Genomic DNA, 27608 nt, shown 5'->3' on the forward strand with positions numbered 1-27608 from the left:
GAAAGCCAAAGAAAACTGCGAGCCAGTTGACAGCCTATCACTCACCTGTCACGCTCACATTGAAACGGAGGAAAAAACAACAAATAAAAAAAAAGACACTATCCTTGCAAGAAAAGCCTGCTGGGATCATCGTAGTGTGCGCTGGTATTGGTGCATTTGAGGAGGCCTGCCGTTTTTGACACAAGCAACAAGCGGCGACTATTTTCCAGCGCCTACTAACACCACCCCCGCGCATTTCTTCCCGTTTCACCCGTTCGAGGAAAATTGCCCTACAGAAAGTGTGTGTTTCCAAGTCCGTGGTCCAGTGTGACAGTTGTTTAGCAGTTAGATCAAAGTAGACGTACACCTAAAGGCCACTCTAAGGCTACTAAGCCAAAAAGAAGTGAAGACAGATCGAAAATCTCCGAGATATCCCCGCAATCCTGCAAATAAAACCTTTTTGCAAAACTTGCTGTAATTTCCCGCGTGTCTGTGTTGGTGCGAAAGTGAATTGTTTTCCTTCCGGTGTGTGTAAGTGTGACGCTGCCGAAGCAACAAGAAGTGAAAGCGTGTCGCGCGAACAGAGACGCAACAATTTTCTTCCTTTTTTCCTCGGTGGTGTGTGGAAATTGTTCGAAACAAAAGGACTCGCAACAAAGGAGAGGAGGCAGCTTTTCGCGATAATCAACCGCGTGCTTGCGTTTGTGTTGGTGAGTTTAAAGGGTTATTAATTTTGCATGCGAAATTCCGGCAAGCCAGGTGAAAATTTCCCATCAATAATAGACGAGAGGAGCCCTCGAATGACAGTTCCGCAGAGTTCCGAAAAACGATCAGACAAAACCTGGAACCGCGCGTGTCTGTGTTGGTGTGGAAACAATTTTCCTTTTCATCGCCAGCATCACGATGCGCGTGTGTATTGGTGATGATTCACGTTTTTTGTTGTTGTTGCAAATGTTCACGAGATAAAATCGACAAACTAGGAAGGGGTTGCTGTTTCCCTTTTCCTGACGACCGTCCTGGCTCGACCCCCGTCGAGGCTCCGATGTGGTATTGGTGGACTTTTTGTGTTGTGACTCTCTGATCTCTGACGGGGGTGGCTTAGCACTTTGTTGGTGTTGTGTTTTTGTTTGCACAAAGCTTTCACTTGCTGGCTGGCTGGCTGACTAGCCTGGGCTGTCAGGCGCCAAGAATTTGCTAGGGATACGCTGGGTTATTATAGGTTAGATTAAAGGAAAATCTAAATTGGAAGCTGCAATTTTTTTTTTAAGTAAATCGTCCAGTGATTGATTAGCATCTGCCTAACATATTTTCCTTGATTGTCAAAAGTTGTCTTAAGATTTTAGATGAACCAACCAAACGGAACTACGCAGTCTCTTCTTACAAATTGAGTTGTTACCATGTCTTTTAGATTAATATTCTATACATGCAAATTACTCGCATAGGCATTTGAAGGGTGATAGCTCTGTCGAGCTTCGGTGACCCATTTCTACGTAGGCTAGCCGTATGCGAGGTACCTCAGCTTGAACCGACAAGCCCCGCCCTAAAGAACGTTTGCATCAATCGGATTCAAACGTTCTTTAGAACTTCCGATTTTTTATCCGTGGACAAGAAATCAACGCGTATTTAGTGAGCAGTTTTTTTTAAATTTATTTGTTTGTTTTGGAAGGTTCTCACCAAATTCCAGCTAAAATCCTGATGATCATAGTGACAGACCCAACGACCTGCTGGCGTGTTGTCTCGCTCGCTGTTGTGTCACTAGATCACTGTCGTATGCAACTGCACTAAAACAGTTGACCTTCAACAGTTTGCGTCAAAGCATACGTTTTGAAAGCTTTCCCAATAGAATAATGTTGCACTCCAAAACTGCAACTTTTTAAATCTTCTTGTCCCAACTTTCTTCGACTCTTCACACACTTATATTAGCACTAGATCTGCATCTCTCAAAGGTAAATTTATCATAAAATTAAATTTCACTACTATTGCTCTTGAATGTGTACCGTTTTCATATAACGGAACTTTTAATCAAATTGCCATTTCCACACAGGTTCGTTCAGCTATTTCTCTCCGATTTTATGTATTTTCGGGTAATCTGATAAAATATACTTTTAGACATACTCTGTAACCAAGATACAATCGAAACTGCTTTTATCTGAAAAACAGCTCTAATGAGCTCGGGGGAGGATCGCAGCAACCGTGCGCGAAGTCGGAAGCGAAAATTTTTAGCTGTCGTTTTTTCACCCATTTTTTTGTGAAAAAAAGTATTTTAACATTATGAAGATCAACGCAAAATTTCTGATGATGCACAGAAAAAAATCAATTCTCGTAATCGTGAATTGAGTTCACGAATGTGAGAACCACGAACAGGGCCGTAGCCAGGATTTTTGTTCGGGGGGGGCTTGGGTTCAAAAATTCAAAGGATATGGAAATCAGCAAATCAGAAATACCATTTGTTTAAATTCACCTGATGAACGGTATAATTATTGAGACGAATTATAAAACTGTAAAATAATGTATGCAAAAAAGATTTAAAAAAGCTTCATCCATGTTTAAAAAAATTAAATTGAAGAAAATGCTTCATCAAAAATCCAGAAGAGAAGAAAGTGATTTTCTTACGTTTTCTTGGATTGTTGAAATTTCAACGAATTTCAAGAAAAACTGTCCGCTAGCAAGTAATCGTTAAATTTTAAATATACCCTGAATAAATTATTAATAAAAAATGCCCAATGAATGTTAAATTATCTCACTTATGTATAATTTCGTTTTTCTACAAATCTGGATGAAAAACTTATGATCAAATTGGTAAATTTATACTATCTTATTTCAAACCGTCTAGATTTAAATTTTTAGCTGTGTGTATATTTTGATGACAAATTTTATAAATAAAGACTTTGAATTTAAAAAAAAAAGTAGCACGATTTTTAAACAAAATAAAACTCATAACTTAACTTTTCTTGAAATTTTCTTTAAAAAACATAAACACTGTTTTATTTAAATTGATTTAAGGCTATTGAGGCTTTTAATTATTTTGTTAAGCTAATGCAACCTCTCCCAACCAAAAAAGTTTAATTATTGGTTGAATTAAATGTATAAAGAGATATAAAGAAATGCTAAAAAAAATATAAACGTCACAATATTTACTGAAAAAAAATGTATTTATTGAAAGCAAGCTTAAATCATAGTTTGATTTTCTCGATTAAATCAAACAAAAGAATTGCTGAAAAATTGCTCCAGAATTTTGAGCATTGATGAAATTTTGCAAATTGTTAAAAAAATATAAATCAGATCCTTTCTAAAAGTTTTTTTATAGCAAACAAGCCTTACCCGACAAACTTCGTCTTGTAATTTTTTCGCTTCTTGACGTTTTTAGCTTGTTTGCTTATTCAGCCTCCTGTGATCAAAATTTGATTTTACACAACTTTTCCCATACAATCTGCAAATCTTCCGGAATCGGTTCCGGAGTGGCCAAAGTTGTCACTCTTTAGCGTAAGAACCTTCCTTGGGCTTATACGAGGTATGCTAGAGTATATATTTGTAATAATCTATGAATTCATAAAAAAAAATTATTTAGAAAAAATACGTCTTTTCCGATTTTCGACAAAAAATCCTAAATTCACAGTAATCTTTAAAGAGCACTATTTCATTAAAAAAGCTAAAATAAACACTATCCAATGTATTGAAAATAGTGTACAAACAATTACGCAAAGTTCTCAAATGAGAATTTGATTTAAAGATTTGTCTACTCGTTCCTGAGACACAGCTTCTTGAATTTTAAAATAAAATTGTACGATGAAAAATATAAATAAATATAATTACGATTAACACATTGAAATCTTCAATTACTTTTATTGCTCTCCGAACTGTTTTTTAATCTGAAATGAGTTTTGATAGAAAATATGATTTTACATGAAAATAGGAGAAATATGAATGTTTTACTAAACTGTTGGTAAACATGGCTGTGTTGGTTCTAGGAACGGCTAATGCTCTCCTCTTAATCTTTTTTAGCAAAATAAAAAAAATACATATCATAATATTTTTTTCATTTCCCTCATTTAACTAATAAAAATGATGTAAAATTATATAATATCGTGACTCTGGAAACGAAATCCTACAATTTTTAAGATTTAGAAATTGTTTATTTACGAAATCTAATTCAATGAAAAGTCAAGAAAACTTGACATAAGAATGTTTAAAACAATGAGATATTTCCTGTAAATCTAATCTACGTCTGACATTTTGCTACTAGAACCATATTTAACATTCAAAAGGAAATAAACAAAAAAAGTTGCCCTATCATGCTAGTACGAAACACGGAAATAACGTAAAATTGCATATAAAAAACGCTCAAGCAATGGACAACGAAAGGGTCACGAAAATATTTTTGTCAGGCGGTAAGCAGCTGAAAGGGAACATAATCAAAACGTGGCATTTGACGATTCTTCGCGCGCTAATTGTGTGCAATATTTTTTGATGAAAAAAATCAAATAACTTGAGTTTGTTTATTTGAATGCGACTGAAAATTAGAAACGTTTGAAAAATGTTGTATATGTTAAAAAAAAAACTATGAAAAATACATAATTTCCTAAAAACGCAGGGTCGAACATTTAAAGGATAGAGTTTGATTTTTACTGAGAGTGAAGTTAAAAATTAGGGAAAGCCATTACAATAATCATTTAATTTTCGGGAAAAAACTAAAAAACTCAACAATTTATAAATTGTAGAATAAAATAATAAAAATATAGTCAATTTAAAATATTTAGGAATGCAAAATTTTTAGAATTAGGAAATTTTAAAACCAAAAACAATAAAAAACGCAAAATTTTAAAAAAATAGAAAATTTAAAATGTAATTTAAGAACAAGGTAAAAACACTTTGAAATAAATAAAATGAATTCTAAAATTATTTAAATCGGGAAATTTTCAAATTTAAAATAAGACCGCTGCGAATAGTTTTGATTAAATTTATATCTCTCGATTCTGGCCAAGGTGGGGGGGGGGGTCGGGGCAAAAGCATTTTTCGGACGAGTTGGAGGAGCGACAGCAATATGAAATAAAAAAATATATTTAGAATTGAAAACAGAAAAGTATAAAAAAAATATTTATCAGAAATTAAATAATGAGAAAATTCAAAAAATCACTTAAAAAACTCTCCAAATATAAACTTTATAATAAATTCAAGAATTTAAAAAAATATTCAACATAATAGAAACAATATTTTGGGAATTTTTAGTTTGAATTTAATATTTTTTTCCATTTTGAATATTTTAATCATTTAATTTTTTTTTCCCTCAAGCTGATACGTATTTCGTTGTTATTAACACGGACAGAAATCCTGCAAGCTAATCCGGAACTCTAAGTTGTTGAATTTGTCAACATTGAAATGTTTTTGATTTTGAATAACAATCTTGTCAGTATTGAAAAAATTTACAGCGAAATCGAAAAAATGATGTAGATTTTGGAAAAATGTCAATGTTGGCAAAATCAGCAATTTAGAATAACAGGATTTCTTTCTGTGAAGGCTTCACTTAAAAAAATGTGACCAAAAGACCGCTTTTTGGTTTCAGAAATACTCTTTCACAAGAAGGTAAACATTAAAAAATACACAGACATCTCTCAAGCATTTCACTCGAAGGCCTTAGATATAAAACTCACCAAAAATTAAAAAAAAACTTTAAACATGAAAATTGGGACGGTATTTCTGATTATAGTCTAAATTTAATAAAATGTTCCTCATATCAAATGCTCAAGATTTCCAACATTTTGATTTGAATATTAGATCCGAATATTTGTGAAAAATAAGGTATATTTTGAAAAATGTAGCAAACAAACCTTTTGAAAATATACTGAAGGTCCCCAAAAGAAGTCTCGATTATCGATTCTAGATAATCGAATCATGAAAAAATAAAAATGGTATTTTTATTTACTTGATGTCAAAATCAAATTCGGCTTCTGCCACCTCATTTCAGTCAAATTCAATATTTCATCGCCGCCATTATGACCGCTTTCTCAAAATCACTTTAGAAAAGTGCCGTACTTAAGCTCGAAAATCAAAAATAACACACATTTTTTTTCGTGTTTCGATTTTTCGAAGTTAAATTATTGCAAGTTCTGCGGGAAATCGAGTCTGGGCTGAACATTATTTGACCTAGGCGCTCTTTTAGACACTTGTTCTTCTTTCTTCTTTGAAAGAAAGCCCAGCGTCTCAGTGTAGGATAGATTTTGCACCAAAGTTAAACGATGTTCAAATATGCAGCTCAATTGTTAAATATTGGATCTATATTCCACACAGTTTTTGCCCGGCAATGGACGCAAAATTTACATAGTTTGATCAATGTATTCTAGATTCTCTATCTAAAAATCTATATCTGAGAGAATGAAAGAGAACACAAAATCATCGATTTTAGATTATTTGTTTTCGATAGTACATAATAAAAAAAATATGGGAAAAATTTCGGGGGGGGCTGCAGCCCGGTAGCCCCCCCCCTGGCTACGGGCCTGACCACGAAGGAATTTATTCATGAGCATGGTGCATTTGCACCATAAACGTGAATATATTCCTTCGTGGTTCTCGCATTCGTGAATTTAATTCACGATTTCGAGAATTGGGTTTTTTCAGTGTGACCAGTAAAAGTTTTGGAAGCGGAGCTTTCGCGATTATCTGGACCAGCTCAATTCCTCAAGTGTCGTCGTCGGATGAAATGGCAGTTTTGGCCAGATGAGGTCTGCGGTCCGGGCCCCCCTAGCTGCAGCCGTTGTTGGAGTGGAGATATTCGGAGTTAAGGAACACTTCCACTTCATTCGATCGGCCTGTTTTTTTCATCAAGAATTTGGGATCTGACGATCGAGACCCCACCCACCTGGCTGTGTCTTTTGAAGATTTGCTGTTCCTTGGTGAGAGCTTTCCATCATTATTTGCTATTTGACTATATTCCCCTTTATTATAATATAATATTATAAATTCAATAACCCTCCCTATCCCTTTCTCACTTTCCCATTCCCCAATCCCAATTTCCCCAACCCCAATTTTCCCATTTCCACTTCCCCCCTTAAAATATAAATAATTGCCAATTTACACTTACACACCACATCCAACTTATTCGGAGCGTTTGGTACGGTATGTCCACGCATCCTTCCTCCCCTGATGATTCTGTGAAATGTGGTCCGTTCACAGAATCTGTCTCTGATGTTAATGCAACGCAGTAGGCCTGGCCGCTTTAATTTTTGCAATACATTTTCGGGGTAACTAGGATGTACTGCAATTATTACTATTGACAAGAAAGAACTTGGGGCGTAATCTAACCACAAGTTCTTCCAGGATGCTTTCTTCGGACTGGCTGCGCTTGTGTTCGATTAGATTAGATTAGATTAGATTAGAAAACAGCTCTAATGAGCTCGACTTAGCTAAATTTGTGCAAATATCAGGAATTAGATTTCACCTGGAGAAAACATTGTTTTGTTTTCTTTACAAGTGTTCAAATAGTTGAGAAAAAAAGGCATCGATCTAAACTTTTACCAAAAATCTATTTTTCATCCAATGTTTGTAATGTAATTTTTTTCGTAATTCTTTGATAAAAATAAGAATTGTGAACTGGAGTGACATTGATAGATATTATATATCACAAGTTTGATCATGAAGTGTTTTTGACTATTGACAAAGTAAATAGCTCAAATAAAAGTTATCAAGCCACTTTAGGACGTTTAATGCGGCTCGTGTGTTGCTTAAAATTAGGGGTTTTTTTTTCTAAAATACAGAAATAAACCATGCTCACATGCTCATGCTCATGCTTTGTTCAAACCAGATTTTGCGGTTCTTACAAAAATATAGTTTTTATTTAAAAAAAACACACACACACACTCGCATCCTAGCAATTTACGAGCCACAACAACCGTTCAAAGGGTAATTGTTATGCAAAATTTGCTGAACTTTCCGAAAAAAATACTTTCAAAATTCTGATAACACGAGAAGAATAAATGGAATATCACACGTAATTTTGAAATGATTTTTTTTTGTTTTGAGTGAAAACAAAATAAATAAATAATGTTCTGTTTGGTATATTGCAGATTTGAAAAAATCATCAAATTGACCTATAAAATTACATGTCTCTCAATTTTGAAAGTTGAGTACCGAGAAATGGCAGTGATTTTAAAACTATTTTTAACTTTTTTTTAATGTTTTGAAAAAAAAAATGATGTTTATCTCTTAGTTGGTTTTTAATAAAGTAAAAATCATGTTAAATTGGACGTGGAAAAGCTGTGTTTTTATATGAAGAAATATTTTTAAAGTCACCCCTGATAACACGAGAAGAATAAATGGAATATCACACGTAATTTTGAAATGATTTTTTTTGTTTTGAGTGAAAACAAAATAAATAAATAATGTTCTGTTTGGTATATTGCAGATTTGAAAAAATCATCAAATTGACCTATAAAATTACATGTCTCTCAATTTTGAAAGTTGAGTACCGAGAAATGGCAGTGATTTTAAAACTATTTTTAACTTTTTTTTAATGTTTTGAAAAAAAAATGATGTTTATCTTTTAGTTGGTTTTTAATAAAGTAAAAATCATGTTAAATTGGACGTGGAAAAGCTGTGTTTTTATATGAAGAAATATTTTTAAAGTCACCCAGCAATAAATGACTAAACTCCTATTATAATACATATTCGTCCCTCTCTTTTACTTCAAAACCCTTATTTTGCAAAAAAAAAAAACAAATTCCACTCAAAATCAATGTTCACCAAACTTGTTTCTCTTCCGTTTGACTCGAAAGAGGATGTTGCTTTCTTTCGCTTGAACCCAACGAAGTACGCATCCTGCCCTCCTTCAAACTTTCGACATGATGCATAATTAATGCAATCTTGCTTGGAAGTCGCTTCCCTTTCATTTTTACGCAAGACCACCCTAACCAAACTCCATCATTTTTAACGGAGAACAAGAGCATGCAAACGCGCAGTTACACGTGGTACACATCACCTCTGCTCTGCTGCCAAAGCGAGATTTATTAAGGTGAAATTGTAGGACCGGCTTTTTTTTTGTCGGTTTGAGCAAACCAAGCAAGAAAAATAAGAAAATTTGCTGGAATTTTGAAAAAATAATGAGCGCTGCAAAGTTTGTCGAGACTTGCTTCAAATTTGTTGAAAGCTTGAACACTAACGCACATGTTCGCTCCAGAGGGAGGGAGTTCCTTACCGCGTCCAAATGTGTGCACGTGCGATATCTAGCCTTATAACTAGTGCGCGCGCGAAATCGTCTCTAGTTAAAACAAGCTAACAAGCTAAGGGTAATTTTTTAAATGCCGAGTGGAACAAAAACACGAAAAAGATAAACAAGCTGACAGGCACGTTCGTGGCCGGCTTATAAGAGTGAGCTCACTTGCGCCACCGTGCGGTGAATTTGTGTGTCTTTAAATTGGCAATTGTTTGTGACCAATTGTACAAGATAGTTTTTTGATGCGAGTAATTTGGCGTAAAACCGAGCGCGTTGACATCGGTTGACATTTCAGCACGCATCGTGTCAACTCTTGCTACTGAAGGGTTAGCTCCAAATTGATTTCTTATCACAATTTCAGTGACAACCGCACTTCAGGAACCTAGAAAACTCCAACCCTATCAGTTTTATTGATTAGATTTCGGTGTCAAAGTGACACTTGCCTTACCTCACCCTGCATAATTCATCGATCCATTTTTTGCATCCACATAACACGTGGACATCTTTTTTCACCACCCTCGTTGAGGACAAATTTTCATACAAACGCCTTTCCCTTTTTACTCCTGAATTGTTACCGTGGTTTGGGAATGGCCCCGAGAGATTTAAGGTATTAACTAACACAGGAAAAAAAATGTGAATCTTTTTCAAGAAATTGTTTACAACATTGTGCAAAATGTATCTTTCTAAAACAAAAAAAATAAAACACAGAGAACGTCTTACATTTTTGCAAAAAACAGGAAAGGTTTTGTTTTGTTTGAAAAATATTGTATAGCCCATGAATAATTTTGTAATATCTTGTCAAATTTTCAAGTCAGTTGTGCTCAATTCTTTTTGATCACTTAACTTAACAGGTTCTATTTTATTCTATTTGGGAATGAAAAGACTATTTAAGCAATTACAAATCCTTATATCCCGTAGGAATCTCTATAACTTTTTTATGAAAATTGACAAAATACGTAGATAAAAATAGATTTCTATTGAAGTAAAAAATAAATAAAAATATCAAAGCAGGTTTCGTTTAAATTTTGCATTTGTTTTTTTTTTTTCAATTTCGAAAAATAATGAAATTGTTAAACTGACAAAGTAATTTCAAGAAATCTTGAATTAATGTTTCTAAAAAGCTGCTCTACTGGTTGTTGTACTTCATGGAAAACTCCAGATTATCCAGCATCATTCAAACACGACCGCTTATTAGGCTTCGAATGGGTACATTTCTCCTAATTCATATTTTCTAACCTTTTTCTCAAAATGAGATTCTTTTGAAACTGTTATTTCGTTAAAAAAGAAATAAATAAAAAAGGGCATGAACGATTTGTCTGTTGAAAATCCACAATAATAAACGCTTCGATATTATACATTTTTTTAGAAAAGAATTGTTTTTTTTTTTTTAAATAAATGGAACCCTTTAGACGAGCACATACAATATTAAAAAAAAATTATATCAAGATTAAATTTAAAAACGGCGTAATATTGAATGTTTAGGCCTTTTGAAATGTCAGTCTTGACATAATTTTTTTAAATATTTTTTTCGAAAAGATCGAAACACATGTTTCATATTTTAACATTGAAAATCGGACCATTAGTTGCTGAGATATCGACATTAGAAAAAGGTGGGTTGTTTGGGTGAGTTAGAAAACATCAATTTTCTTGTTTTTAAGCACTTGCATGCCAATATCTCAGCAACTATGGGTCATATCAACAAAGTTATAGAGAATTTTCTCAGCTTTTCAAAAATATTTATTTTTTGTAGTTGGGCAAACATGTGCACTAATTAAAAAAAAAATGAAAAACTTCGAATATTTTCAAAAAAGTTACCTAAAAGTTTCACTGAAGTACTTTCTGATAGCAAATTTGATTTTGCATCGAAAAATGAAGTTGAAAAATTTTAGAGATCAATATTTCGATTTTTTGAAAAAATCAGTATTGATTTAAAAATTCATAACTTGGTCAAAGATTTTTTGCACAACCTGGAAATTTCTGAAAAGTTGGCATTTTATGTCCTTTAAAACACTGCAAAAAATAAAAAAAATAAGCGTTTTTTTTGCAATTTTTTTACCGTGTATAATTTTTTTTCAGTGTATAAAAAAAAGTTCAAAATTGAAATTACAGTCCAAGGTTTCAACATTTTAATGAATAAATTGTTTTAAAATGTATTATACACCTGTCCAGTTGTTTTGCAATCATATGTATCCAAAATTTCAAAGCATTAACGAAAATTTTATTTTTGCGAGAAAAAAAAAATTGTGGTGCTGAACATTGTAATTTCAAAAAAGTTCTTTTTTTTTCAAAACAAGCCCAAATAAGTTAAATAATGGCGTTTTAGATTGTTTTGAGTTGATTAGACTTCTATTTCCTTTAAAATTTTTCAGTTTTATAAAAACAAATATTTTTTTGCCTGATTTTTCAAACCAATTTTGGAACATAAACATTGCAAAATATATACAACGGCCTTACCCAGAAATCAAAAATACCTCTGAGGACAGTTTCAAGTTCAGCGAGCAAAATGGCATAAAAAACGTATAGTTGGACAATTTTCGAATTTTGTTATGTTGATCCCATAGACTTTTCTCTAGAAAATTCGACATATTCAAAGATAAATTTCTCGAGTCTAACGAAAAATAATTCTGATTTTTTTTATCAGCGTATACTATAATAGTGCTACTTCTCCCTTTTCGAAGATATTTGAGCTTTAAAATTGCATCTTCTTGACATTAAAATGGCTGTAGGGGGTTCCACAGAGGACAATTCAATATTTTTAGACAGACAGACAGCCTCTGATGTGTATTTTAGTTTTTGTAACGGTTAATTGATGTCCGTTACAAAAACTAAAATACACATCAGAGGCTGTAAATTTCCACATTGTACTTCAAGGCTACGCCCTTACAAATCCAATTTTTAAAGGGTGTGGGTGATACTTACCAAACACATCCAAGCTTTAGTAGTAGCTGTTAGTTATATTACTTTTCTCACATTTTAAGCCTGACCTAAAAAAATCCAAAAAGTTTGCAACCTTTTTTTTGTGTGTGTCTATAAGTCAGTGTGAATAAAACATACAACCAGGTTAAAAAGCATCCCTGATCCCTAACCATCATCAAACAAAGGATGCACCACAAACAAGTTTAGTCGTCCCTCGTCCTTTGCCATTGAATCTGCCCGATGTCCCCGCCGGTCTGACCGGTGATCCTCGGTGATGAGTGGATATCGATTCGATTAGCAGCAGGTTTGACCGCTCAAGCCAGAATCCCTATTTTGGTCATGCTTTTTTGCCGTCAACCAGCATCTCCCCCCATGGATTGTGTGTCATCGTGCAACGAGGTGTAAAATATCGGACCGGGGGTTTTCATCAACATAAAAAGGGGAAAATCAACAGCAAAGTTTGTGCCCAGGACGAAAGTGGGACGATGGTTTGACACGAGCTTGACGACATGTGTGACATTTGGCTTAGTTTTTAGATGTGATGGGTCGGAATTTGAATGGAATTCATCGCAAATTAAAGTTGTTTTTATACTGCAAATGACATTTCAGTTGGTTAGAAGTTAACTTATAAAAAAATAAATAATTTTAAGAATTACAAAAAAAAAGTCACACTACAGTTCAGTGTGAATGCGCTCCTAGTTCTACCTTTCATTCTTATTTCTCTTCCAGGTAAGCATCTGGCGGTATTTAATCAGTGCAGTGATTGCTCATCTTCCAAATGTATGTTTGTGTTATCCGCGGCGAAACATTCCCCGCAAACACACGGACGTGCTGATTTTTTTCCTGCCCTCAGGTGAAATCACAAAGAAAAAGGAAATCACATTCCCCGAAAAGCACACATCAACAGTAAGAAAATTAGATCAAGCCCCCGCGGAAAAGCGGAAAATGTATTACTTTCATCACTCGAAACGCTGCCCCACCACATTCTGGGTATGGCCGTTGTGGGGGGAGGCAAAAAATAATACAAGACCAAAGCTGGTAAACCGAAACTCTCAGCTTGTTTTTGCCTCTCCTATTCTCAGTGTTGTGTTCTTAACATACCTCTGAAATTACACAAAGAGATTGTGCTTTTCTTACCGCCACTACCACACTGTGTTGCTGCATGCATCGCTAGCCTTTTTTCTGTGTGTGTGTGTGTGGTGGGAGCTTTTTTGCCGCTTCAAACAGTCGGAAAATAAACTTATCAAATGCTTCTGAGGGGTGGTTGGGGAGAAAAAACAAAACTCGAAATGAATGAAACAATGACGAAAAGGTATGGTTTTACTTTCAGCTCCTTTGCTGTTGTGTTTTATTTTTGTTACTCGGTACCAATTGCTAGATGGGTGCATACGTGATGATGTGATGAAGATTCATTTCATAGCTTTTGCCGGTTTTCCACTCTTTTTTTGCCCCCCTTAGGAATTCTATCATGTTCAGTATTTTGTTGAGGGAGAAAAAACTACAAATTGAAATATCAGTTGATTTGGTTTTGGTAGAAAGACACCTGCTGTATCTGAGCAATTTTCCGAAGAATGAGTAAATTTGTTTGATTTTTTTTTATTTTTTTTCCATGATCAAAGAAAACCCTTTCTGACTATCAGTTCTTCCAAACAAGTATCATTTTACATTTTTTACAGCTGTCCATACGAGAAAACCATTAAAATATTCACAAGATCTGTACCTTAAGAACGAGTTTTCTAATCGATTTAAAGTCTTCGACAAAGTTGTATGAATTGTTGCGATACAGATTTTGTAGGCTTGTATGAATGAACTAGTGTTGCAAAAAGGAAACATTTTGCATCATTAGTAATAGCAAAAAGTACAAAAAAAGTTGAAAGGTGAACAGTTGGCTTTTCAAAGAAAAATAGTTAGATTACTAAAAAATCCATTCTAACAATTGAATAGTTTGAACATTATTTTCTAACTTTTGAAATTTTATGTAATATTATGTACACTTTTCAAATTCAAAAAGTTTGTCAGAAACCTAGTACTACTTGTTTGTTCGGAAACTATTATTGTCGTTAGAGGTTTCGTCAAAAAAAAGTGCGAGCCGCTCAAAGAGCCGGTTCACTGAAAAGAGCGAAAGAACCGTGGCTCACAAAAAAAGAACCGCGGTTCTTTTTTAAACATCGGTCTTTGAAAGAATCGGCTGTAGACGGCATAATTTTGTTACAAATATAATTTATCGAATTTCCAAAAAAATGTAGGATTAATTTTTTTTTGAAAATTGAAAATACAATTTCAAATATTTGAATGCTTATGAAAATTAATCCCAAAAGTAAATGATTTTTTTAAACAACATCAACAATACATTTCACTTTACAACTGATTGAGCATGAGCATGAGCATGAGCATGGTTGACTGCCAATGAGCTGCTACTCCGTTATTGACAGATCAGCTGAAGTTAAACAATGAATCAAAAATGATCAGTGGGAGCCAACCATCCGTTCACTGTTTAACCTCTGAAGATCTCTACTTTATTAGTCAATACCGGCGCCCTCCCAAGAAGCCTGCAGTTCAACAAAAGGGAGGAATGTTAGTCCGATAGTTGAAGTTGCAGACTCGCTTGAGACCGTTGAATCCACAGCATCTCCTTCAAGCATCACGTGATTAATATTTTTTTTTGGGTTAGTAGGATAAGGTATTGGCTTTTCGATGCCTCCCGAGCTACGACGCTATGGGGAGGACTTTCATAACAGACCCGTCGGCGAGCCTTCCGAGCAACGATGGGAAGGTCTTTCTGGTTAACACACAAACTCACTCACACACAGTTATTTTGCTCCACTTTTAACTCAACGATCCAAATTGTCAGTGCGTCTTTCGTTCATTATATAGAAATGGCTTTTTCACCGCAAAAAAATAAAACCTTATTCGAAAAATTTAAACACAATCCACCCGACGCCGTGCCTTCCGATCAACGATGATATAGGAAGGGCTTTGAAAATCACAAAAGAAATCACTTTTCACTCCGAATATTTTTTACGACCACGCGCTCCCTTTGCCAATTATGCACCAATGACGCTGCAATTTCAGAGGGCAATCCTCTCCTCGCAGCACACAATACACGACAAAAATGTGAAACAAAAGACACACACAAAAAAAAATCACTTTTCACTCCGAATATTTTTTACGACCACGCGCTCCCTTTGTCAATTATGCACTAATGACACTGCATTCTCAGAGAGCAATCTTCTCCTCGCAGCACACAATACACGACAAAAATGTGAAACAAAAGACACACACACACATTTCACTTTACAACTGGTTGTACACCTAGAACTGAGCATCGGCATACGAGAGAATAAAGAGCACGATTCGGTAGTAAAATGGTACTGTGTGCGGACGGAGAGGATAAATCCTGAAATTACCGAGAGTACTTTACTCATGGTTCATTTTCCAAAAAAGTTCATCTTTAAAAAAAAAGTACCGGTACCGAGACTCGAACCCAAGACCTTCGGCATATTGAACCGTGCCTTTGCCGTATGGGCCACCATGGTTCGGTGACTAAGTGGCGGTCGTTTGTCCATGTAAGCCACTCATAGGATGAACTGTCCCAATGAACGAATGAACACGCGAGAGGACTATACTCTCGCAATATAGCACTTTCCTCACGTTTCTTTTCGTGAGGACTATCCCCTCGTTCTTTAACTTTGGGTGTACATTAAAGTATTACCGGAATACAAATTTGAGCATTTCGAATAGCATAATTTGTAAAATATTACCAAAAATCTACTGAATATAGGTATCTTGGAAAAAAATCCTTTTGTCCGATAAAACTTTAGCGTTTATAGACTTAATCGATTAAATCATAATGTAGAAAAGAGTTCACAGAATGTTTTCTCCAATTAAAATATCAGAACTAATTCAATTCTCGCCGAAATAAACGCAATTTTAAAATCAATAGAATTTTTTTCAGCATCCTAGATTTAAGTTTGGTTGCCATTCAATTACTCGAATGTTTAGGGTCGAGTAGAAATCTTTTTGTAGGAACCGCCAAGACCTATGGTTTTCAAGGGCATCTTCTCGTTTTCAGTTTCAATTTTTTATCAAATAATTTGTAAAAGTCCAATGTGTAATAACTTGTAAAATCACACGATTCTTAAAAAAAACCTTTTCATCCTAATTTTGAAAAAGAGCGAAAGAGCCTCTCTCTCTTTTAAATGAGCGAACGAAAATGAGCGGCTCCTAAAAAAGAGCGGTTTTGCCCACCTCTACTTGTCGTGAATTTGAAAATAGGATTTGAGTCGCCTTGGGGCGTACTGAGCCCAAATCCCAAATATGAGCATGATTTTGCGTAACAGGAGCTGGCGCTTTGCATTTGGATTTTAAATTGGATTTAACCCGTAAAAAGACATTTCTTTAAAAAAAATAATGAAAAATGTTTGAAGTACTTCGGCCACTAATACGTTTACTTTCAACATCGCAAGCCCCTGAATGCACAGAAAAAATAACTCTGAATGTTACATCATTAATGATGTAACACTTTTGCACGTGATAAATCATTTGAATTTGAATACGATAAGGTGTAAATTTGCTACAAATCATATCAAAATATCATTAGATTATCTCTGCACCGAAAACATCTGAGAGTATAGTGACCGTCACTATAGCTTGTGAGATTTCTTCTTGTGTCTCGTGATGGCAATTCACTCCTCTCCTTTCTCTCGACTATGCGCTGTCACCGCTGAGTCTCTCAATCTCTGGCGATTGGGAGCCGACCACGCATGATGTCCCGTTAAACTGCGCTTGCAAAATTCGTTTTGTGGCGGCTTATGTGGTTGAACGCTGTTGCGGTTGGATGATCGTGAAAGCGGGAATGAGAGAGAAAAGAAAAATGCGAGTGTGTAAACACAAAAACGTGTTCGGCTTTTTTCCGCACAAAGGATATCAATACGGAGAGAAGAGCAGTTGTATTTGGGGCATGGGTATTCAGGATTGAGCATTGTAGTTGCTCAGAGCTGATAAATTGATATTTTAACAACACTGCGTGAGATACAGACAATTAGATCGAATCTTAAGTTTACATCAACCGAGTTTACATGTGATTCATAATTTCCGTGTCGGGTAAATTTACACTTTTTTTCTGTGTAGTGGAAAATGCTCACTTATTTCATTCAAATGTTGAAACTATAGCTTGTTATTTCAATGTTTATATGCTTAGTAAAATTTAAAATATTGACAGTTTAACCAACTGCAAAGTTATGAAATTGTAGGAAATGATATAATAATGCGATTTAATTACAATATTTATGATAAACCACCAGAAAAAGCCACGCCAGATATATGTGGGGTTTATTTTCTTTCCGGAAGCAGTCCAGAAGAGATATCCTTTGAAAAGGAATTTTCAACCGGTCCCAGTTGGTCGGTCCATTCCATTAGTTTGACAAGCAAAATAGATGTTTTTTTCACTGGACTTCTTCTGCTTGTTCCCGAACCGTCCGAATGCACGTGCTGGAATCGGTTTTCCCGGTTTTAACCAGCCATCAATTGAAGAGTCCCCCTCCCCTCCTAGACAGAGCGTGTGCAAAAACAGAAGAGGGAAATTACTGTAGATTTATCTTCCTTAGCTTCATCTTGGATATCATTTTTTCTCGTTTTATTGCCCTGGAGACTCCGAACCGGGTCTGGCCGGAAGCCGAAACGGGTGAACTTTTGCCGGAACATGCCCAGCTCACACAAGAACCACCTGATGAAGGTGATATTTTATGGTAAATTACCGTTATTTTCGTCGTCACGACACGGGCGATGCCAGGAACACGACCGACGGACGGCGGTCCCTGGAGAGAGGACCTCGCCTCGAAAGGTGCCGGCCGCCACTGACACGCGATAATTTCGCTATTTTTTAACCATCATCTATTGAGGTGTCGTTCCGGGGGCTCACTCTTCTTTCTCTCTTTTTGTTATAGGGGAGCTCAGTGATGGGGAATTCACGATACAAATGAAACTGTTTTACTTATTGTTTACGTTAAAAATATTTCACAGTAAAAATGATGCTATTATTATATCCTGGAATGCCGGGGATCTGTAAGAACAGATTACGTGTTTCAAAAATGTGTAAATTTACATTTACTAGGTGTAATTTTACATCATAGGACGTGCGATTTCAGATTACCAGATTCTAAAATAGATGATTGGCTCTAAAGTTAGCTTTTTGATTCAACAAAAAGTGTGTGTTTTAAATTTGGCTGAAAATTAAGTATTTTTCCATAACTGTCACACGCACCTCCACAGAAAACACAGTTTTGGCCTGTCGCAGGACCTCCAGCGAAACACATTCATGTGCAAAAGGTGGCATAATTTTCTTCCTGTTTCCGCCATGCACTTGTACCTCTTCCAGGGCTGCCGGGCCGTCGTCCACCCCCGTTGACCAGAACCACCCTTTTGTACGTGACTTGGTCGTCGAAAAAGTTCTCCGGATAAATTTTGCTTTGCAAAATACCGTTACGAGGCTGAGCGGCGGAGGGAGGGGACTAAATGCCAGAAAATCAATCAGCGAAATATTTTGCATACATGACCTCCGAGCGCGACATCAGCCGTGGTCACTTTTTCACGGGAAAAGGGTCAACTGTCATAATCTGTGTGCGTCCCGCGAGCAGTGTCGATTGCATCGTGAGATATTCGGAGAGTTCCGGAACTATGGAGTAACGATAAGAATTTCAATTAAGCTAAGCCATTTTTTATTGCAATTTTCTATCAACAGTATGCGCTTTATGCAAAAGTGTGTCCCTAAAAATTAACAATCAGTGCTTTTTGTACGACTTTAAATGCATTCTCGTCTCTTTTTTTGGTGGAAAGTTCAACACAGCGTAGATTGTGCAACATAACTCTGACTTAAATTCCAAGAATACGTCCTTCAATCGCAAACTATGTAGCTAGTACACCAGCTTCAAGTCCGAACACATTCAACCGGTCAACATCGGTCCAGGATAATCCCGAGTCGTGTTGTGCATTATCCGTCGTCCAGTCACTCCGGGTGTTTACCGTGAATCGCCATCCTGTCCGGGCCACTGAATTCCAGCTATTCTCCCGGAAAAGCATATCACAATTCAACGCTCTACAATGGAACTGAATTACCATTTCTAACGTTCCGGTGTGCCCTTCTTCGAGGGCCAAATGGAGGAAGAAAAATATTGAAAATAGATGAAATATTTATGAATTGTATATGTACACTGTACAGTACACACAGCACTCACGGTACATGGGCGTTGCGCATTTTGTATTCTTTTTGGTGTTTTGAAAGGAGCTCCACTCCAGTCGCACTTTTTATTCATTTATTTATGAAGAGAAGGATATGTGTGTGCCGGTGGCAGATCCAGCCGGCAACAGCAGCAGCCCCAGAAACGAAATGGTTTTATTTTTCTAACAATAACACAGAATCCAAGATGAGTTAGCCATGCTCCGTTGAGGACTCTCAGACACAACACGCGTGGCAGTTAATATTCAAAGTGGGAAAAAAAGGTCGACACGCCGAACAGTGTTGGGCAAATACACGCACACACAGAGTTGACTGGCTGGCTTGGACACGTGTCTCAGAAAAAAACTAACTTAATCCATCTATGTGGTTGAGGCCTTCCTCTTTCATTACCAGCAATGGCTGTGCACAAATTTCATCCATTTTTTAGATCCAGAATAAAAAAGTACATAAATATCCTTTAGGTGGCCATATCTCGAGACAGGGTTGCCAGATCTTTTATGTTTTAGACTCGTTGGAAAGGTCTTTTGATAACCTAACCAATGATGGGTCGGATATTGGATCTGGACATAGTTTACCTACATTTAATTGAGATTCGGCTTCCAAAAAGTACGTCAATGTCACTTAAGGGGCCATATCTCGAGACAGGGTTTCCATATTTTTTTATGTTTTAGACTCGTTGGAAAGGTCTTTTAATAAACTAACCAACGATGGGTCGGATGATGGACCCGGGCAAAACCAATTTCATGCCAAATTTCCTAAATAATAATGCACATAAAGTGTTCATCGTGTTCATAGTTTTTCACACATCGATTTCTCTTTGCCAAAAGAAACCATTTTGCTCCATTCGTTTTTCCAGACAATTTTGCGGGCTGGTCATAAGGCTTTGTACGCCCGATGAAAAAAATATAATTTAACCCAAAAATTACGAATTCCTCGTCACAGTTTCCTGATGCAAACAATGATCGAGGTCGAGCTGTCACAGCCCTACGAAATATGTTGGCTGAAAAATCGGGCGGTCAGTCGAAAAACCTAGCTAGAAATCGCCTGACAAATAACTTTTGCTAGAAAGAAACAGGAGATCTGATGCAAACAATCTCCCAGCAGCCTTGTAAACATACTTCGAATGTGTTGGTAAATTTCTGCCTAGAAAGCTTTATACAAAATACGCATGTCATTCAAAAATGCAGAGTGATTTGGTGTCTTCGACATAGCTGTGGATCATGATTATTGAGAATTGAAAGAAGTAAAATAAAGTTACCGTCAGTGGGGGTGACATTGGGTCTGGGGGGTGAGATTGGGCCAAAGTGATTTTTTACGGATTTTACTATTTCTCGGGTTCTTCTCATTGAAACTGAATTCTGTTAAAAGGGTTGTGTAGGGGACATCTTAAGATGACTTCGCTGAAAAAATCTCGTTCCTAGAACAAATCCTGTTATTTTGGCAGCTGTCTAAAGTTGAGGTACGTTTTTGGCCAAAAATGACCTCTCGAAAAATCATTTTTCTAATACTTTTGTTAGAATTGCTCGAAAACTACCCAAATGTTTGAAATTCTCCACTTCAAACATTGTAGCATGTCAATACGATTCCCTCGAACAAGAAACACTGTTGGATGACTTGTTTTTACCATATCGTTGTATTTGAGCATCATTTTAGTTTCATTTGACCTAATGTCACCCCCTCTAAGGGGTGAGATTGGGTCAATTTTCAAACTATTGGCATTCAAGGTAGTGTTCTTCAAAATCCACCATATTTTGGGAAAATGTCAGTAAACTATCTAACAACAAATCTACGTTGAAAGATTTTCGATGTTGTTTAAATTGTTTTTGTTATCAAGAAATTACGAGATGTGTATTGTTTTTTGACCCATAGTCACCCCCACTGACGGTACCTTGCACATTTCCACTGCATCATCTCTTCAACATGTCAATAAATACTGGAAAATTCCCACAAACATGGAAAAAGTCTTTTTTGGTGCCTATTTTCAAGTCAGGCCCAAAATCAGACATACGTAATTATCGCGGAATTGCCCTTTTGTCTTGCATTCCAAAACTTTTCGAATCTATTATCAATGAAAAAATCTTTCAGCAAGTAAAAAACCGCATCACATGTAAACAGAATGGCTTTTTTAAAGGCCGCTCTACTAGCACCAACTTTTTAGAATTTGTAAATTTTACACTGAAAGCAATGCATAATCGCAATTTCGTAGAAGCAATTTACACAGACTTTAGTAAGGCATTTGAGCAACTCTCTACGAAATCGGCCGATTTCGACCATTTTTATTCTTTGTATTTTTTGATTTGACTTAAACTTTGTAGGGGCCTTCCCTATGATTAAATAATCTATTTTGCGTCATTGGTTCACCCATACAAGTCTCCATACAATTATGGCTGCTGTCCATACAAAAATGGTATGTAAATATTCAAACAGCTGTAACTTTTGAGTTAATATTCTGATCAATTTGGTGTCTTCGGCAAAGTTGTAGGTATTGTTGAGGACTTTTGAGAAAAAAAATAGGTACACGGAAAAAAAATTGCAGATTTTTTTTTATCAATTTTCTTTTTCACTAAAACTCAATTTCCCAAAATATGTATTTTTTGATTTTCGAGATTTTTTGATATGTTTTAGGGGACAAAAATCCGCAACTTTTGAGCCATAACCAGTAATTTTTGGAAAAAATCAAAGTTTCATGCAAAAACAAGTTAGACATTATTTTTAAATGCAAAATTGAATTTGCAATCGAAAAGTATTCTACAGATTTTTTGATAAAGGGCTCCGATTTCAAGATATAGCCACCGAAAGTTTGATTTTAGTGAAATATTTGCAGTGACCATAAGTGACAATTTCTAAAAATATTTTTTTTGAGAAGTTTAGAAAATTTGCTATAAAATTGTCAAAGAGACATTGAAGATTGGACCTCGGGTTGCTGAGATAGAACCGCTTTAAGAAAAAGAAACACGAAAATTGAAGTTTTCATAACCTCACCAAAATAACCCACCATTTTCTAATGACGATATCTCAGCAACTAATGGTCCAATTATCAATGTTAATACATAAAACATTCGTGAAATTTTCCGATCTTTTCGAAAAAAATTAGAAACGGTCACTCATGGTCACTATTTTTAAAAATTGAAAAACTGCAAATATTTCGGTAAAATCAAACTTTCGGTGGCTATATCTTGAAAACGGAGCCCTTTATCAAAAAATCTGTAGAGTACTTTTCGATTGCAAATTCAATTTTGCATTGAAATATAATGTCAAACTTGTTTTTGCATGAAACTTCGACTTTTTCCAAAAATCACAATTTTTTCAAAAAATTCATAACTCGGCAGCAGATTTTTTGACCATGTTTCTCTATAGCTCAAAAGTTGCGGATTTTTGTCCCCTAACACTTATCAAAAAATCTCGAAAATCAAAAGATACGTATTTTGGGAAATTGAGTTTTAATGAAAAAAAAGTTGATAAAAAATCTGCAAATTTTTTTTCCGTGTACCTATTTTTTTCTCAAAAATCCTCAACAATACCTACAACTTTGCCGAAGACACCAAATTGATCAGACAATTCACTCAAAAGTTACAGCTGTTTGAATATTTACATACCATTTTTGTATGGACAGCAGCCAGACTTATATGGATGAACCAATCACACAAAATAGTTTATTTGGTCATAGGGAAGGCCCCCACAAAGTTTGAGCCAAATCAAAAAATACAAATAAAATCCATTTCCGGTTTTGGTAGAGAATTGCTCATTTGACAGAATCGATATACCATTATTAATCTCCAAACTGCAGAAAATTGGAATTCAACCGAACCTTTTGGAATGGCTTAAGTCATATTTGACTTAACAAATTGTTCGCTTCCAAAATGTACTGTCGGAATCAATTCACGTCACCTTAGAAACTTTTTACTTTGGATAATCTAGTCTTCGGATTCGAATCACAAAAAAAATAATTTTTTTTTCGCTGTCTTATTTTTGATTGTTGAGCTGAAGTAAACAACGCCAACGTGATTTAGAATTTTTAAATCCAAAATGGGGGCCAAAATGGCGGCGATAACATTTTGAGAAGATGTATTTTGCAATTTAATAGGAAATCAACAATTCAGATTTGGTTGAATTGGGTCGCATAACTTGAATCTGTTGTTAAAAGAAAAAAAAATCAAACAAAAATTTGTTTTCTGATTCGATTATCCAAAGTGTCTCATACAAACCTTCGGATAATCAAACTTCGGAAAATCGAGTCTGTTTTCAATCAACTCATATTTGTGAAATTGGCTCATATCCTAAATCAAGTACTTCGAGAAAATCCCGTTTCACAAATAGAAAATGATTTTTCTTTATTTGATCCCTTTCGGACCACACTGAACCGACACGGAAATCCATACGAGGACATACGCCAGTAGATCTTCAGGAGCATTCAGTATGCAGCCCAGACCCAGAACAAAAACCGCAAATTAACAACAATTATACCGACGGAATAATTTGTAATCAACCGTGGCAGCACCACCGGCACCAGTTCGATGTGGTCCAATCCTCGCTATAGGTCGAAACCATCCATTTCCACCAGGGGAGTAAAGCCTATCGAACCAGCGAGCAATTGGTCGCGAATAAATATAAATCTGAATAAAATTAACCTCCGAAAGCATCGGTACGAGGAGTCCAACACGTGAACGATCAACGTTTATGCGTACAAAAAGTGCCGGTCGTCGTCGTCGTAGTCGCTGTCGTTTCCGGGACATTCCGGGAAGGCTAGGGCTTCCGGGGTGGGTAATCGAATTAAATGACAAATAATTACCCTGGCGATAGGTGAGGTGCGCTCGAGCAGAGTGGGGAAGAGGGGCAGGTTGGGGCGTAAATCGTTATTTAGAGGTGGACGGAATCGATTCTGGCGGAACGTCGTGTGTGTGTGTGTCGGTTTTTGAAGAAGCGGAAAAGTATTGTGTTTGTTTTATCAAGTCAAGTTTAAACTCAAATTAAAATAACGAAACGTGAATATAACGTGTTAATTTATCAGTCACTTGATTTTCTCCAAAAAACCACAACAATAACAATAATTTGTCTTGCATTTCAACGATATCTCGCGAAAGAGAGAAGACTTGTTTTCATTCGATCAGATAGAGCAACTACAACTGAAACTAACACAATGTTTATCTTTCCGTGTTTCGTCCAGCTAGTTGAATCACTCTCGTAGTTCCGCCCCGCTAAACTAGGATCAACAGGTTCGATTCGCCTAGGCCAGCGATAGGTTGGAACTTCACCGACGGTAGCGCACCCAACGCAGCGTAACGATTCTTCCACGCGATAAGCTCAAGTCCCCGCTGGGTCCCTCCTCCCCACCCAAAAACCCACTTCCAACAGTGTCGTAGATCTTTATCAGCGCTATTTCGTCCCCGACTTCTGGACCTGGTTGACTCTGTAATTCCGTTTTCCTGGCTCCCTCCTCCGCCCAACTACCGTTAAATTTATAGTCCCTTTGAAGGAAATGTGTAATTGTCGTTAAGGGGGTGTGCGTGTATGTGTGTAGTTGTGCACATCTACTAGAATTATTGATGAGGCTGTTTCGTCGTTGGCGAGGTAGAATTCCGAGATATTTACCTTTTGACAGGCCACCAACACTGACCGTCTACTGTTCAGTTCTACAGAACGCTGAGCTGAGTCGAGTTCAACTCTCCGAACTGGGCCAAGCATGCGACGAAAGATTAATGAGACTATAATTGATTCTGCCGTCTTGAGACGACGACGACGACCGGCCAAAGGGGAAAATCGCTATGTGACCGACCTGCTCGAGGCCGGGCCCGAGTTTCCCGAGATGGATTTGTTATTTATACCCGGCGGGAAAAGCTTGTTTTGCTAGAGACAGGGTGGAAATTTTTGAAAAGGAAAGAAAAGTAACGTCGTCAAGCGGTTCTATGGTGTAATGGTTAGCACTTTGGACTCTGAATCCAACGATCCGAGTTCAAATCTCGGTAGAACCTGATGGGAATCTTTTTTTTTAATGGTAAAATGATTCCGTCAAAATTAACTAAAATTTTAGTCTAACAAGGATTGTGCTAGTTCTGACTGTTATGAACAAATAGAGATATTTTAATCATTTAACTTCAAAGGGCATTCCTGATTTTAAAATTTGAAATTATTTTTATTGAAAAGATCAGATTTTTTTTTCAAAGGGTTCATTTTCTTCTGAATCGAACCGGTAGTTTCCGAGATATCGTAAGTTGAAAAATACAAGCTAGTTTGATGACACTAAAAAATAGTTTTCATTGATTCGAATCTCTGATTCTAATTATCCAATAAGTTTATTCTGACAGAGAAAATTGTAGGAAATTTTCTCAGCTCTTCGAAAACATTTTTTCGAAGAAAACTTTTTTCATAAAGTATTTAAAAAATAAAAAAAAATATTTTTTTTGAAAATTATTACCTAAAAGTGACTTATACTTCAAAACGGTGTACTTTATCATAAGCTCAGTGTGAAGTGCTTTTCGATAGCAAACTTGATCTAGTTTTGACCACATTTTCGATATTTTTCTATTTTTTTTCTTCAAAACTTCATTTTTTCTGGAACCAGATTTTGCCCAACTCACATAGTGCACTATGCATTATGACTCAAAAGATGTCTTTTCCAATTTCAAATGTTATCTGAAGTTTGTTTGAAAGGTTCAATAAACAAAATTCTTTCTTTTTTGCTTTTTGGGTGAATGAAACATTTTGTAAGATCTAAAAAAAAAAAATCTGTTGAATCCGAAATTTCGAAAATTGGAAATACTAATTTTTGGTATCCAGCTTTCAGTGAAATTAAGTAATGGATTATTAATTAGTTTGTATAACTTTTTCTGAATAGCCCTGAGTATAATCATTAAAATAATTTTCATAAAAGGGTACACGTGATTTATTGGTCGTTCCCAGTTCAAATTACACAATTTTAGATTTTCAACAGAAAAAAAATTGCATTTCTGCAAAAACAAGAAAACTTCAATCAGAAATTGAAAATAACTTTTGGATTTTTTTTTAATGAAAATAGAGGCAAATCAACTTAAAACAATCTAAAACGCATTTTTCTGCATTTATAATCATATTTAGCATGTTTGGGCTGGATTCAAAGTATTTTGAATTTTTGATGAAATTCTAATGTACAGCACCGCAAAAACTTTTTTTTTGCAAAAAAAAATCATTTATACTTAGGTATTTTGGAAACTAATGAACAACTGGGCAGGTGTAAAATGCATTTTTAAACACCTAGTTCATTCAAATGTGGAAACCATGGCTCGTAAATTCAATGTTTAAACATTTTTATTTTTTTATGGAATTAACTCTGGCGACAATTTTTTTTTATACTAGTTTTTAGAAAAAAATTCTTAAAAATTTCACGCCAGTTCAAACTTTAACATGAAAACTTCCTGGATCATTTTGAATGTTTTAGAACAAAATAAGATATTTTCCATGAAAATAGACAATTTTTAAGTGAATCGCAAATCGCGTGTTCAAAATAGTTTCTCTGAATTTTTAGTTGAAATTCAGGTGAGCCCAAATGATCCAAAAACGCCGTGTCTGGGTAGTATTCATCCTAGTTCTAAATAAAAGAAAGAAAGTAGTCATTGGTACTAGATATAGTAAACTTTGTTTTCGTTATTCCTAGTCCAGCCTTGAAACAATATCTTCTCTGTTCTTTTTTAAATTGTGATATGGCTTCCCTAATAATGAAAATGAGAGTGGGGGGGGGGGGGGGGGGGGAAAACACTGGCACCCAATAAGTTCTCATTTTTCAATTGACGCTATCTTGGAACAAACGATCCGTTTTCATCGTAAAAAAATTATTTGAATTTTTTTAATTCTTTTGAAAAAATAATTTTAGAATGTTAAAAAAACGATTATCATTCGAAAAGGGCCCAAATCGCAGAATTTAGTTCAGTTTGACTTTTTCATATCAAAATATTGTTTGAAATGAATTTTCTAGATTTTAGTATTTTTTTTCGTCGCTTATTACATTGTTAATTTTTACTGTTTAAATTACAGTTGAAATTAACAATATCATAAACGACGAAAAAAAAAATACTAAAATCCTGAAATAAATTTCAGGCATTATTATAACATAAAAAAGTCTATTTCCGAAGCTAACTGTACGTAGCGTCTTGTCTCAAATTTCAATATCGAACAACTTCCATTGAGTCCGTATTTGCTTTAGACCCAAACTTTGTCATAATTGATCCAGATCGTGTTCGTAGTGCTATCTCCACCCCTTCCACAAATGATGAAATGTTTGGCACGTGTCCAATTATAGCCTCATCC

At 35.5% G+C, this 27608-nt stretch overlaps 1 non-coding gene across 1 annotated transcript; it reads left to right on the plus strand.

Annotated features, from left to right (window-relative positions):
- Window positions 1-25228: 25228 nt before the first annotated feature.
- Window positions 25229-25300, plus strand: Trnaq-cug (transfer RNA glutamine (anticodon CUG)). The gene has a single exon. It is a non-coding gene; the product is annotated as a tRNA-Gln (tRNA).
- Window positions 25301-27608: the final 2308 nt, after the last annotated feature.

The sequence above is a fragment of the Culex pipiens genome, chromosome 1 (assembly GCF_016801865.2).
Source record: "Culex pipiens pallens isolate TS chromosome 1, TS_CPP_V2, whole genome shotgun sequence".
In the NCBI taxonomy this organism is placed as follows: Eukaryota; Metazoa; Arthropoda; class Insecta; order Diptera; family Culicidae; genus Culex; species Culex pipiens.